We start from the raw sequence: 14765 nt of genomic DNA, 5'->3' as shown, positions 1-14765 counted from the left end.
TGTCACAGAACCCGGAGGCCGGAGAAGCTGGAGCGAATGTCGCTGTTCCAGCCGCGACTGCTGGTGGTCGGCACGGCGGCCGCCGCCGTCGCACTGCCCGGTCAGTTCGTCGGCAGGTTCACCACGCCGGCCGAGCTGAGCGAGTCGTTCAACGTGGTGGCGCCGCAGCCGCTGAAGCCGCTGCTGATCCACCATTTGCTCCGACAGCCCGACTGGCGACGCTCGCTCGTGTTGGTCAACTGGAACGAGGTGGCGCACCAGCTGGAGCTACCGCTGTCTGTGCTGGGCGCGCGCGTGACTGAGTTCTGTGGGGTAGTGCCGGCGTGCCGGCGGCGGCGCGCGCTAGCTGAGATGGCCGCGCTGGTGTGCTCGAGGCTATAGCGCGCGGTATTGACGTGGACGCCGTGGACGCGGTCGTGTCGTACGACATCCCGGCGCTGTTGAAGACGTACACTGCGTGCGTCGGACGGCGCGCATCCGCCGGGCCGGCCAGGCGGTCAAGCTAATGTTGGAGCGGCAGCGCAGCAATTTCCAGCGGCTGATGGTGCAGGCGGGCGGCCGGGTGCGGGAGACGCTGGCGCTGCTGGACGAGCTACGAGCTGCGTCAGTACGAGGCGACCTACGTCAGTGGATTTCCACACTAGCTTCTAGTGGATCGCTGTTGTTTTTTATGCTCATTGCTCATGATTTATTTACATTTTAGAAATATTGCAATGAAATAGATGTATGCCTTGTCATCAGCCTAGAAAAGTTAAAGTAAGTAAAGCGTTTTAGTTGCATAATGTATGTTTGTTCATGAACACGGATTTAACATGTCCTAACTCCCAAACGTTTCGATATTAGACCCGAGTTACAAACCAATCGAAAGGCTTAGACGATCATTTGGGGCGTAGCCAGACGGCTCGGCTGGGTGTGAAAGCCGGCGACCAAGGTGGTGACCACCCGATCATAATGCACAGCGGTCTCCGTCGGACGATTGTGTCCGCGCGCAACGAATGATCTGGGCACACGCAGAGGAGTTCGGCAGGACTCTCCACTGAGCGGTACTGGGCGCAGTCGAACGACGGTCGACGACGCTAGCGCAGGTATTGTTAAAGGGACCCTCCCACCTTAACATTAGTTTTGAGTTGAGATAGCCAAGTTTGCGGCCAGGCTCAGAAACCACCATTTATCCTGGTCGCAACCCCCGCAGCTTTATGGTGTTCAAGAAATTTCTTCCCTTTACTTGCAGGGTGGGACCAGCGTGGTCCCTATCTCTTAACCATTACGGGAATCTGATGACGTCATCAGGCTTTCGAACGTCCGTTAAATGTTTGACTAAAACGTTTTGTAGCACGCGGTGGTATATGCTGCTTTGCGCGCAACAAATGCCGCACTTTCAAATAAAGTCGCTAGGAACAGCGGAGATCCCAAAAAGTAAACAAAAGTATAAGTCTAATATCTTGAAAACCGGTGAATATTTTTCGATGAAATTTGGTAGATATGCGTTTTTGCTCTTTCTGAACCGAGCGACATCACTTTCATGCCAATTCATTAACTTTTTTGAAGGTGGGAGGGTCCCTTTAATTTGTTACGACTTACGAGCCGGACCAGTGTAGCGGGCCTGGAGCAAATATTTTTTGCTGTGTGGCGTTCCTTCTGCTCGACCGGGCCCGGCAAACGGGGCCTGCATATCGGCTAAAACCACCTAGCCGGGCAGTCTGACCTCCACCTCGCCGAAGCGGAGCGAACGACGTACCCTCAGCCCTGCAATGACCGCGGTGCAGCAGTTAATCTGGGTAGGTATTTTCCTAAGGTAAGACACTCGCCTTTGTACAATGCTTTACATATATAGGCCTTGGCGAGTTCGTTAGCCCTCTTACTCCCGCTAGAAGGTGCTAATGCAGTGCACGCGAAGCCGCCTCGTAGCACCGCAGTTCAACTTCAATCGCTCGGCAGCGGAACTGTCCGTCGTCCGTCCAGCTTCAGGTGGCGTCTCTGGGAGCAATGCTGACCGCTTATTTGCCGCTCTTTTGAAAGCTAGGAAAGAGGTGCGGCTACCGGATCTGTCGGGAGCGGGACTCATAGGCGGCGGAACGGGTAGGGCACCGGGGCACCGTGCCCCCCTTTGATTTTGACATTTTAATATTAGCCCTATGGGCGTTGCATGGAAAGAATGGGACCAAAAGTCGGCAGTGCCCCTTAATTGAAGGTGTTCCGCTGCCACTGGAGTGGGTCTCATATACATAGTCCCCACCTCATAGCTGGAGGTCCACACATTGCGTTCTCGGTCTACACGATGATTTTCTACAAGGTGAGACTAAAAACAGACAAAAAGGTACATAACAAGTTGAAGGTATTGTAAAAATTAATATAATAGGCTGACAGGAAAAAAGATTCATCTTAAATTTCCCTTAAATGCAAGCTTACTTACGTCACCTTTATGAATGACGTGCCTACGTTTACAATTTGGTAGTTGTGTATTGTATTGGCTTTTGCTGGGCACCAGAATGTTAATATAGATATGAAAGTTTATAATGCTCTACTTTGTTGTTATTACTCTTCAAAATATTGTAATAATTTACGATTATAATATTTCGAAATGTATATAGCATTTGCATTAGAAATCACGCTTCAATTTGATTGAAAACATGCTTTAAATGATTTCTTAATCTCCTTGACATATCGTAATTTGATATCGTAACAGAATATCAGCTGACTACCGGCGACAAATAATTTCCGTCCGAAGTCGGCTGGAATTTTTTGTTGGTGAAACTCGTTGCTGTGTGGCGTCTATTTTTTCGGCTGGATATTTTATTTCGGCGGCCGGCTGGTATTTTTTGGTAAAACTGGCCTCAGGTCTCTGGCAGTCGCCTCGCCGGCCACGTGCGACACAAACGGCCACCCGGACAGCCGGTCCGCGTATACCAGGAACGTGCGGCCGGCCCAGGCGAAGTAGTCAGCGGAGACAGCCTCAAACACTCGTGATGGCGTCTTTTCCGGCATCAGCGGCTCCTTCTGCTGACTGGGCAGGTACTGCTGGCAGGCCGGGCACGCTCCGACATGGTTCGCAATGTCACTGTCCAGGAACGGCCAGTAGACTACCTGCCGCGCGCGGCGTTTGGTGCGCTCGACGCCCTGGTGACTGGCGTGCAGGCGCTCGAGCGTGGCGCGCCGCAGACTGGGCGGTATCACGAGCCGCTGGCCGCACACCACCAGGCCGTCGTCCACGGCCAGCCGGTCCCGAACTCCCCAGTACGGTCGGAGGCGCGGGTCCAGCTGTGACCGGTGCTCTGGAAACCCGTTCAGGATCAGGTCAGTGAGTGCGATGAGCTCCGGATCGGCGGCGGCGGCGGCGCGCACCTCTGTCAGCGCCGCGTCTTTGAACGGGCTGGGACCGTCGTCCGCCCCGTCGGTGGCCAGCCGTGAGAGCACGCTGGCGAGCTGATGGCTGGCGTCCCTCTCGGCTTCCTCGTCCTCAGGCGCCGGGTCATCCACCGGCGCGCGCGACAGCGCGTCCGGGATGGCGTGCAGCTTGCCTTGCCGCCAGATGGCGAGCAGGTTGAACGGCGCCAGCCGTTCTCGTAGCCGCTGGAGCCGCGGATTTTCGATCTCCGCAAGGCTCTTACTGTTGAGGATCGGGATGAGCGGCCGGTGATCGGTCAGGACTTCAAACCGCTGCATCCCGCCGAGATAGATGCTGCATTTCTTGCAGGCCCAGGCCAGGGCCAGCAGCTCCAACTCGATCACGGCGTACCGCGACTCGGCGTCCGATAGGAAGCGTGAGCCGCACTGGATCAGTCGCCACCGGCCTGCGGCGTCTTGCTGCAGCAGGCAGTAGCCCAGGCCGCCGGAGCGAGCGGCGTCAGTCTCAAGGACTGTGCGGCGGCGAGGGTCGAAGAAGTCGAGCACGGGAGGCGACGTGAGTGCCATCTTCACCGCGCTGAACGCCTGCTTGTGCCCTGGCGTCCACAGCCACGCGTTCCGCGGCCGCAGCAGCTGTCTCAGCGGCTAGGCGGCGGCGGCGACCTCTGGGGAGAAGGCGCCGAGCTGGGTCACCAGGCCGAGGAACGACCGTAGGTCGGTGATGTTGCCCGGCCTGGGGAAGGCCTGGATGGCACGGACTTTCTTGCCGTCGGCGGTATAGCCAGCCGAATTGATGCGAAAGCCGCAGAATTCGACCTCGTCTTCCGCGAACTGACATTTGTCCGGGTTGAGTGTGATACCGTGCTGGTCACACCTTAGCAGAATCTGCCGCACGTGCTGCAGGTGGGCGGCGTAGTCAGCGTCATAGGCCAGGACGTCGTCCACGACCTTACACGTGCGCGGGATGTCGCCGAGCGCGGCGTCACCGCGCTGGTTGTACACGTCGCCAGAGCTGACGATTCCCATTGGAGCCCTCAGGTACCGGTAGCGGCCCCACGGCGTGATAAAACACGTCAGGTCTCGTCTCTGTCTTCTGGCCGGATGGGGACCTGGTGGTACCCCGCCTTGCTGTCCAGCTTGGTGAAGTACGCAGCGCCGGGTGAGACGAAGGCGAGTGCGTCTTGAGGCGAGCGGACCGGGTACGTCGGTCGCTTCACGAACCGGTTCAGTTTCGTGAAGTCCACGGTCAGCCGACAGCCGGACACTGTGCCGTCTGACGACCCCTTGGCCACAGGAACGATCGGATGACACCAGTCTGTGGGGTGCTCCACCGGCTCGATGATGTCCTTTTCCATCAGCTCGTCGAGTTGCAGTCGCACGTCCTCTCGCCAACAGAACGGGATATTCCGGGCGGTGGTCACAGCGTGAGGGACGGCGTCGTCCGTCAGCTCGATCTTCATCGGCTCCCCCGTCATCTTCCGCAGGGTCGACTCCGTATCGAAGACCCTCGGGAACTCGGCTTTCAATTTGTCGAAATCTGCCCGCCGCTGCCGTGCGGAGGGGGTGCCACCGGCGGCCGGGCGGCGGCGCGCGCGTAGGGCCGGGCGGCGGCGCCCGCCCGGTCGGGTCGGCGCCGGCCGAGCTGGCGGCCGGCCGGTCGGCGGCAGAGACGCGGCTTATGTCCCGGGTCTCCTCAGGTGCCGCCGTCGTGCCGCTGCAGCGCCGTAGTGCGGGCTGTCTGCCGGCGGCGGGGGCCTCAGGCGGCTCGCCAGGCGGCGGCGGCTCCGGTGCCCCACCGTCCGTCCCAGTCTCGGCTGCCGAGCCGCGCTGGCAAATCTGCCGGGGAAAGCTCGCCGGTAGCATTCCCAGGCCGATACAATCGTGCCACGACAGCAGTGGTGAGTGCAGTGCTCGCAGAACGGACACCTGCACGGTCTGTATGACGTCACCGAGCTGCAGGGTGAGGGCGTACGTGCCCACACAGTCCAGCCGGCGGCTGTCGGCGGCCCACAGCACAGCCGTGGAGGGCGTGAGGTCCGCTCTGCTCACTCCCATGGACTCGGCTTGTTGCAGTGAGAGGGCTGATATCTCGGCGCCTGTGTCGGGCGTCCATACGGTCGTCCGCCTGACTCCGTTTGGCAGGTGCAGCTGTAGCCGGACCTGCGGCGACCGGTGGGCCGTCACACTGTTGAGGCGCGCGCCCGGCGTCCGGGCTGCCGGCGGCGCTGACTGCTGCCGGTTCCCCGTGTCTCTCGTGGTTGCATTCGCTGCCAGCACCGAAACCTGCCGGTGCGACGCGTCGGCAGCCGTGCTGACACGGCGGCGGCTGATTGCGCTACGGTGGCGCCGGCCCCTCCCCTGGCGGCTGCTGCTCGCGCTACGGAAGCACCAGTCCTGTCCCTGGTGGCTGCGCTCGGAACTAGGCGTCTGCCGGCGCCGCTCTTCAGTGCCCGCGGCATGCCGGCAGACCGAGGAAAAGTGGTCCCGTTCGTGGCCATCGGTGGCAGGTGCGACCCAGGGCGGGGCAGGCACGACCGTCCGTGTGCTGCGCGGCACCGCAGCGGTCACACCGCCGGGTCTGGTCGGCCGAGCGCGAGTCCGCGCCGCTCGGCCGACCGCGCTGTCGCCGGTACTCGGAGAGCCGGCGCAGAGACGGCTCGCCCGGGCCACGGATCGCCGAGCTGTTGAGACGGGCGCTCTCGGACGCCCGGCACAGGTCGGCGGCCATCTGGAAGGTCAGATCGGGCAGTTCCAGCATGCGGCGTCTGGCCTCGTCATCACTGGTGCCCACCACCAGATGGTCTCGGAACCTATCATCGGTGCAGTTCGGGCAAAAATCACAGCAGGACGCTATCTCCTTCAGGGCGCAGATAAAATCGTCCACTGACTCGCCTGGCTCCAGCATCCGCATGTTAAACTCGCAGCGGTCGATCACCACGTTCCGCTGCCGCCGAAGGTGGGTGTGCATGGCGGTGATTACATTGGCCATGGACGCCTCGGCCGGGATGGGCAGGCCAAACCGGACCACGCGGGCCCAGTCGTCGTCGAGAACAGCGAGCAGGGCGGCCCGCTGCTCAGCCTCGGTGAGATCGTGGACGCCGGTGAGGAGGCAGTAGCCGGAGAACTTCTCTTTCCAGACCTCAAACTCCTTGAGGGTAGCGGTAGCCGCCAGCCGGGGCGTGGGCGTGCCGGCGGCGGGCATGCGTGCACGCGGCCGGGCGCCGGAATCGGGCCCCGCGGCTGCCTGGGCGGGTGCCGTGGCGTCCTGCACGGCCGTCGGGCCGGGAAGCACCCGCTCCAACAGCGCGGCCATCCGCTCCTCACGTCGCGCTGCCGCTGCAGCCAGCTCCAATTGCTGCTGCAGCATGCCCCGAAGTAGCTCCATCTCAGACGGCTTCTCGGCGGCGGCGGCCGACTGCGCCTCATCGCCGCCCGCCATCTTGGACGCGCGCGCCGCACACAGATGTCACTCGCGACTGGCGACACGAGCATGAATCAGAGATTATCCCAGCCGCTCGCCAGGTTTCGTGCCCCACCCCACGCCAGCCAGTCATCGACTTCAGTCGGCTGGGCGGCCCATCTTCCGCGATAGTCCTGAGGGCTTGCCCTCGGGGAGCGCGTGCGCCTTGGCGAAGAGCTTCGCTACCAGCACGTCTCGCCGGGCGGCCAGCGGGCACTGGCATCAGTCCGACCTCCGCCATCACTGCGTTGGCTGGGGTAAACAAGGGGCAGCCGGTGATATACGGGTCACCGCCCGCATCTCCCTCTGGAGGAGTTCCACGTGGGATTGTGGCGTCACCAGGAGCCAGGTGGCGGCCGCGTGCACCAGCACTCCACGGACGTATCCAGACGCTACAGCGCAGAGCTGTCGTTCCTCTAGTCCCCAGCCCCGCGCTGTCCGCTTGCGAAGCTGCTGGATCCCGGGCGCACTCGGGAGCGGAGACTGCGGTAATGGGCCCCGAAGTGAAGGAGCAGGTTGAGGGGGTGGCTCCGAGTAGTTTGAGACGGTCGGCTGCTGGAGCCGACTTTTCGTCGACTTTGATGGCGCAGTCCACGGCGTCCGCGGCGCTCTAGGAGACGACGAGCAGCTGCGTATTTCACCCGCTACCAGCATCTTGGACTATTTTGCCCAGCGCACCACAGCGTCCGTCGCCTCCTGCATCCGGCCCCAGCTCAGTGTCGTCTGTTTCCATTAACACTCTGAAATGACAAAACAATTAGCAATTAAAATCAAAGTTCAGCACTGACCAAGTTTGACCAAACTTGCCATTTCAACATAACACAGTGAGCTGTCAGAATGCTGTTCTTTTGTGCTTTGACACAGTTGCAAAATAGGTACCTTCATACGTATATCATAGAAGTAATTACTGGTTACTATTATTGGAGGATTTTTTACACCGTTCTCGTCAAGTAAAATACATTATTTTCTTTAACCCTATTCCTGGCGGGGGGGGCTTTAAGGCCCCCCATTCAGGTTTTTCTTGTGCCATTGCCCAACGCCGCAAGACTGAAAGCTCATACTCGGTGACTTTTTAAAACATTCATTGCGCACATTTTGACAAAAAAAGTTGCCGGGTCAGGTCAGGTCAGGTCACCAGAGGCGGTTTGGTGACCCCACCTCAGAAAAGTTTGCAATCACGCCAGAGCTAGAGTTTTTGACCGTCAATTTCTTCTCTTCAGGTTTTAGTTTGAGTACCAGTATGTGCAATTTGTATATCTCAGAATTTTCATATCTGTGACCTGAGGTCAGGCCAGACTCGTGACCTTTACATTGCAAGCCTATGGGAAAATATTGAAACGCCTCCTGCTTCGTGTAAACGAGTCAAAACCACCCAATTCTTTCAGTATTATGGAAGATTATCTCATCGGTGATGATCCTGGTGCCGCTAATTGACAGGAGCACCGGCAAAGGTCATCTGAGGTCATGTGACGTCATAAATCGTTTTTCTGTCAATAAATCACGACATGATGGTGCTAAAGACTTGCAAGTGGTACCAAACTGCTCGCCTGGTCAAGGCGCGTCGTTTGGTATGCAGCATGACCATACCCCGGTGCACCGTGTGCCGGGAGGAGGCCGCCACGCCCCGGCACCTCTTCTTCCGGTGCCCGGCCCTCATGGGCTGGCGTCTCCGGAGGTACGGGACGATTTTCCCGAGCCCGGAAGACGTCCGCGACGACGGAGAGGTGGCGGCCCTGGCGGCCGCCGTGAGGGACCTCCAGAGCCGCACGGCTACACCGCGGTAACGCGGCTGGATGGAACCACAACAACAACAACAACAACAGGTGCGCGGCGCTGAGCTGACGCCGTTGCTCCACTCTGGTCATGTCGAGGTCAGTGGCCAGCAGCTGGTGGTGCGCCGGGTCAGGTCAGGGGACGCGGGCGTATGCCGAGATCGCCGAGCTCGGAGGTGGGCAGCGCGGCGCGGAACACGCGACTGGAGGTGACAGTGACACGCCGCGCTGTCATCGAGCCCGGTCAGCTGCTGGTGACCACCAGACAGCCCGCTCAGCTGACCTGTCACGTGACGCCGCCCCTGGCAGCCAGCGACATCGTCTGGTTCAAGGACGGCCGCCGTCTGCCCGCCGCCGCCAGCCGGCCGGCTCTGCAGCTGACCGGCGGCAACCGCTCCGTGGCCGGCATGTACCAGTGTCACGTGACCGATGACCTCGCCACCACCCAGGTCAGCATCGGAGCGTTGCCGGCTCGGCTGCTGTTGTCGCTGGTTCAGCAGACGGTGCAGCCGGTGGTGGACACTGCGGTCACATTCACCTGTGCGGCCACTTCGTCACCGCCGCCGGCTGTCACCTGGACGAGGGACGGCGTCAGCGCCGACCAGCTGGGCGGCAGGTTCCACGTCCAGGACAGCACCTCTGGAGTTAAGGACGTCACTAGTCAGCTGACGATTCAGCAGGTGTCCCGTTTCAGCAGGTGTCACAGCTAACCTCTCCGACGGATCACCCTCCCGGTTCTGAGCTCCGGGGTCACTGCCTCCCATTGACAGACTTTTCTGGCGGCGGCAGCGGAGATATCATTGCTCCGTCTGCGGCGTGGATGGCCAGCCGGGTGGTAGACTCTGTGGTGCCGGCCGCGCTGTGGGCGCTCACCAACAGCTGGTAGACTGTGACCGGCAGCAGACTGCACAACTCGGCTACGTCCAGGTCGGCCGGGAACGGGCCCTCGCGCCGCCGGCCAGCCACAGGCAGCTGAGACCGATGGAGGAGGGTGACACGACCCGGCAGGTCAGCTGACGCGGCGCCACCTCCGGCACTCCCTCCTCTGTGGTGGCGGTGACGGGCGAGCTGGCAGGACCCTGGCCGGCTCGGTTACAGGCGCTCATCGGGACTGAGTATGCCGTGTTGGGCTGCAGGTGTTTGAGGAGCAGCACCAGCTCCGGTCGGCAGACGGACCTGGTCAGGGTGATCTGGTCGACCAGCCGGACGTAGGTGGCCTGTATCCGTCCGTGGGTCAGCGACTGCGGCGGCGGTGGGCTCCACGTCAGCCGCAGGGTGCGCGGCCCGGCAGGTCGTAGCCGGGCGCCGAGCGGCGGCCCGCCGGGCGGCTCCGGCTCGGTGTGCACCCTCAGCGCGCCGCTGGGCTCGCTGCTGCCGTGCCGATTCACGAAGAACACATGCAGTCGGTACGAGGCGCTGGGCTGGAGGCCGGCCACCAGCGCACTCCGCTGCCGGGCCAACACTGTCTCATTGACTCCCAGCTGCCAGACCCGGCCGGCGGCTCGGCGACGCACTGAACCACGTAGTGCGCCACGACGCTGTTGCCGTCGTACCTGGGCGGCCAGGCCACCAGCACGGATCGCAAGGTGACGGACGCCAGCCGCCGATCGGAGGGCGGCTCCGGCCGCTCCGTCACTATCACGTGCCGCGCGGTGCTGTCCTCGCCGTGACTGTTGCGTACGTGTAGGTGCCGCCGTCGTTCCGTCGCGCCGCCGTCAGTGTCAGCTGGGAGGAGCCGTCCGCAGCCGTTACCTGCACAGTGACGTCTCCGTCCGCCGGGGTCACCGGAGCTCGGTCGGGGTCGCCAGCAGATGGCTGCGCCGGTACCAGCTCAGCTGCAGCGGCCGGTCACCGAACGGCGCCAGACACCACCGAGGCGGCTCTCTGACGCTGCTGGAAACGAGCCGGCACGGTAATGCCGTGCGGCGCGGCGCGCCGCAGCGGCTCGTCCACGCCTTTGTCGGCGCTGTAGCCGTTTTCTCTGCCGCCGATCTCGGCGACCGTCAGCGGCGACAGGCAGCCGTCGGCGCCGCCCGCGGGAGGATGAGCCGCCTGTCGACGGAGGATGAGCCGCCTGTTGGCGGAGCCCCGGAGCGCGGCGGCTGAAGTGAAAGTCCAGTCCATGAGACAATAAACGGTGGCTGATCGGCCGCCGAACAGTTGAAGTCACGACGCTGCCGCCCAGTGCCACTTCCCTGTCCACCATCTGGTGAAGCCAGCGCGGCGGCACTCTGACGCGGAGCTCGGCCGAGTCCGAGTGGCGGCTGCCGGTTACCGCGTTGGCCGCAGCCTGGTCGGCTCGCACGCACTGGAACACCAGGCTACTGTAGAACTCTGCGCCGACCGTCTCCAGGCGGTGGACGGCCAGCGAATGGTTGCCGCGCGGCCAGCTGAAGGTGATGGGCAGGTCGCCGAAGGTCACCAGACACGAGACCTGCGCCCGGTCGCCCACCTCCAGAGACGCCGGTAAGCTAAACGGCGCGATCCGCGGCGGCTCGATAACGCTGACGTCGACGAGTCCAGTGGCGGTGCGCCCGTCGCTGCCGGTGGATCGGCAGCTGTAGAGGCCGCCGGCCTCTACGGCGGTCTGGGCGGCGCGGCCGCCCGGCCTGGCCGGGCGATTGAAGATGAAGCTGAAGGATCTAGACCACCACCAGAGCTACGAGGTGTGGGTGGCGGCCGTCAACGAAGCCGGGCAGGGCGCGCCATCCCGAGCGCTGCTCTATCGGCCCAACACAAACATTGCGGCACGAAAAAATAGCCTCGTTCTCGCGACTGGTACTGGCCGAGCAGGCGCGGCCGCTACTGGTGCAGTGCCTGGCGGTGGGCTGGCCGGCGGCGCGACCCGTCTGGAGCGCCGACCGGCCGCTGGCGCAGCTAGGCACCGCCATCCGCGAGAATGGCAGTCTGTTATCAGCGACGAGCCGGCAAGCCCGAAACTGGACCTGCTCGGTGGCGAGCGACGCGATGACGTTGCGTGAAGCGTCCGGCGCGCGCCGCAACGCCCGCCGTGCTCGGCGTCGGCCGCCACTGGGTGCGGCTCGGCTGGAGTCTGCTGGGCTGGAGTACTTTTCTGCTGCCGCCAGAAAAGTCTGTCAATGGGAGGCAGTGACGCCGGGGCTCAGAACCGGGAGGGTGATCCGTCGGAGGGGTTAGCTGTGACCTCCCACCGGGGAAGGTCAGCTATCACTGGGAAGGGTTCGCTGCCACCAGCCACCGGGCAAGGTCATCCCCCACCAGGGAGTGTCAGCTGTCTTTGGGGAGGATCAGATGGCGAGGATCAGCTGTCACTGGAGAGGATTCAGCTGTCAGGAGAAATACCACTTGTATTATGGGGTTTAGAACAGCTGGAATGGCAGCTCTGTAGCTTGAGCAGACACCATGGGCGGCCGAACGAGGAGGGCACCGGGGCACCGTGACGTGCCCCCCTTTGGCTTTGACATTTTAACATTAGCCCTATGGGCGTTGCATGGAAAGAATGGGACTTGGACCAAAAGTCGGCAGTGTCCCCCCCCCCCTAATTGAAGGTGTTCCGCCGCTACTGGCTGACACCTGACATTAGCGCATATTTTAAGTCTTAGCACCCCAGCAACCACTCTAGCCAAGGATTTATGTTATCAATTTGATCTGAATCTTCTGAATGGAAGGGTTCACAAGGACATAGTCCCCGCTGAGAGGAACATGTTGGCATGCCCTCCACATTCTAAGCACACATACTGGGCTAGGGCAGAATTTGGTCTGAAATCATATGTACGCACAAAACCATGCATAGCCAATCCCTTACTGACAAAGGCTGGCTACAGCCTGCCAGCAGCCATAACCATACCCGTGAGGAGTCTCATAGCAGCACGCGGAGCACGTGCTGCTCCGCTACCGGGCCCTCGCTTGCTCCCGTCGAGGTATTGGGTTTACGTGGAAATAAAAACTAATTCGGACGCTCAAACATGGGATAGTGTACAAAGCCCCGAAACACTCTGCCTGGTTGATATAGCCTTGATCAGTATATGTGTACATGTGCTTTATATGAAAAGGGCTTAATTTTCGCACAAATAGCCACCTAATTTTTGGAGCAAATCACTCAGAAATTTCGGCGCAAAATCGCTTGCGCCGAAATTCGGCGCAAGATGGTCTCACGGGCGTCCGGCGTAGTGTATGGATGTTTTCCAGTCTGGCCCGTGAGGAGTCTCATAAACAAGATATATTAAATATTAATTTTAATTCTGAAATAACTCCCATGCCTGCATGATACAGGAGTGTGGTGAATTGAAAAAAATGCAACTAGGTAATGCAGCCACTCGGACAGAATTCAGCCATTCATCATGCTGTTGGTTTTGTAGGTACTCGGAGCACTCAGCAGTGTACCAAAATCATATTTTTGCTTGGGTGTCAGAGGGGAAAATTGCTGACCAAAAAAAGGATGAGAGTGAAAATTGTCGGTCAGGTAAGGCCCAAAAAGAGTGGGAAAATGATCAAAAACATTAATCTATCTACAATTGTGACAGATGTAAAACAACCATTCCCGCAATTGCTCCTTCTCGGTGGGATTGGGAGTGGAAAATTGGGCTTGAAAACTGGAGGCAAGAGTGGAAAATGATTTGCATTTCGATGTCGTTTCCCACCCACATCTACAAATTTTGGGACACTGCGCATCAGTCAATGTACATTATGGTTCAGTCGCAAGCCTTGCTTTAATCAACGAAAAAAAAAATCTAACATGCATCATGAATTAACAAAATTTTTATTCATATTTTTGTTTTTACCTTTTCTCATTATTTCATGCACACCTTAAAATCATGAAACTGTAGCGAGCAACTGATTTGAAGATAGGAAAGTCCTTGCTACATTTCTCGACATTATCAAAACATCTTTTTCCAAACATACCTATCAACATCCTGGAAATATGACTTAGCAATATATTGAGGTTCCATACCCTTGACAAGGCAAATGCACAAACTTTTAAACCAAAACAACTTTACCAACTTTTAAATAAATTTGTGACTTCCACTCCTACTCCTTTACAAAAAATCATTGTTGTTGCCTGCTGGATCGAAAAGCGAAAGAGCGCCCTCGCCCCTTCCGTGAGACCTGCACAAACTTACCAGGAGTCTGCAGTCAGAACACGACGCCGTATTCATATTGAAAAAGGGCATAGCGTATAGAAGAGTAGCGACTAGCGTCTCACTGACCTTAGGCCAAAATATTTCACTTGATGACATCCACGCAACGCAAGGCCAATGCAGTGTAGATAGGCATATCAATATAGAAATAATATGTCCAAATATGTCTTTGCCGCGTCATAGTTGTAACGCACTGCGGGGAACTCCAGAGATCTGATTGGCTAATATTAGCCAATCAGTAGCATATGTTACTGGAAACTGTCATAGTGGAAGTAAATTGGTAGCTGTTTCAGCTACCAAACTGATGAAGGAAATAGGTAAAATTGCTTATTTTACACGAACACCTGTCATACGCTAATCAAAGTAGAGCTAATGAAAATGGCATTATCCCACAAAGGAAAGCCAATTTGCCACGTAAGCCACCATGAATAGATTTGCTGAGCTTGTTATCACGTGTTTTTAACAAAAACAGTCAATGAAATAATGTAATTTACGAATTTCTAGCACTCACATGCATATTCTCGTCTGCACACCGAATTGCGTCCAGGATATTGGCCATGGCGTATTTCTCGGGAACCCTCTGTTAGTGGAAATTCCACTATCTGGCAACTAGCCCTATGTAAACGCGGCTACTGGCTAGCTACGCGAAAAGGGTCAATTAACATCACTGGCTAGTGGCTGTCACACTTCACTGAGAGTAGCTCGGTCTGAGAACAATGGACTCTTGATGGTGAGAGCCCATGCCGAAATTAAAGTTAATGGGCGGGGCGGACGGTTTCCGGCTATACGTGGAAAGGTTAATTTCCTAGGATTTTGCGGCGCCTCACAGCTTCCCGGTTGAGGGTTAGGTTAGAATAGGTATGGCATTTAATGGCCTAGACACTGGATAGGCATATAATTTATAGACAGAGGAAGTTAGCAATTTATGTAGGCAATCATTAGCAATAACCTAAAAAGGACAGAAATGCTTCAATATACTTCAATATGCCTGAGAGATATGTAATTCATCAAAAGGATAGGTGCGCCCCGGCCCAATAGAAATTAATAACACGTTTGCTTACAGATTGCTAT

This window comes from Amphibalanus amphitrite, unplaced genomic scaffold (assembly GCF_019059575.1).
Source record: "Amphibalanus amphitrite isolate SeventyFive unplaced genomic scaffold, NRLGWU_Aamphi_draft 001319F_arrow, whole genome shotgun sequence".
NCBI lineage: Eukaryota > Metazoa > Arthropoda > Thecostraca > Balanomorpha > Balanidae > Amphibalanus > Amphibalanus amphitrite.
This window is presented reverse-complemented; position numbering follows the sequence as displayed.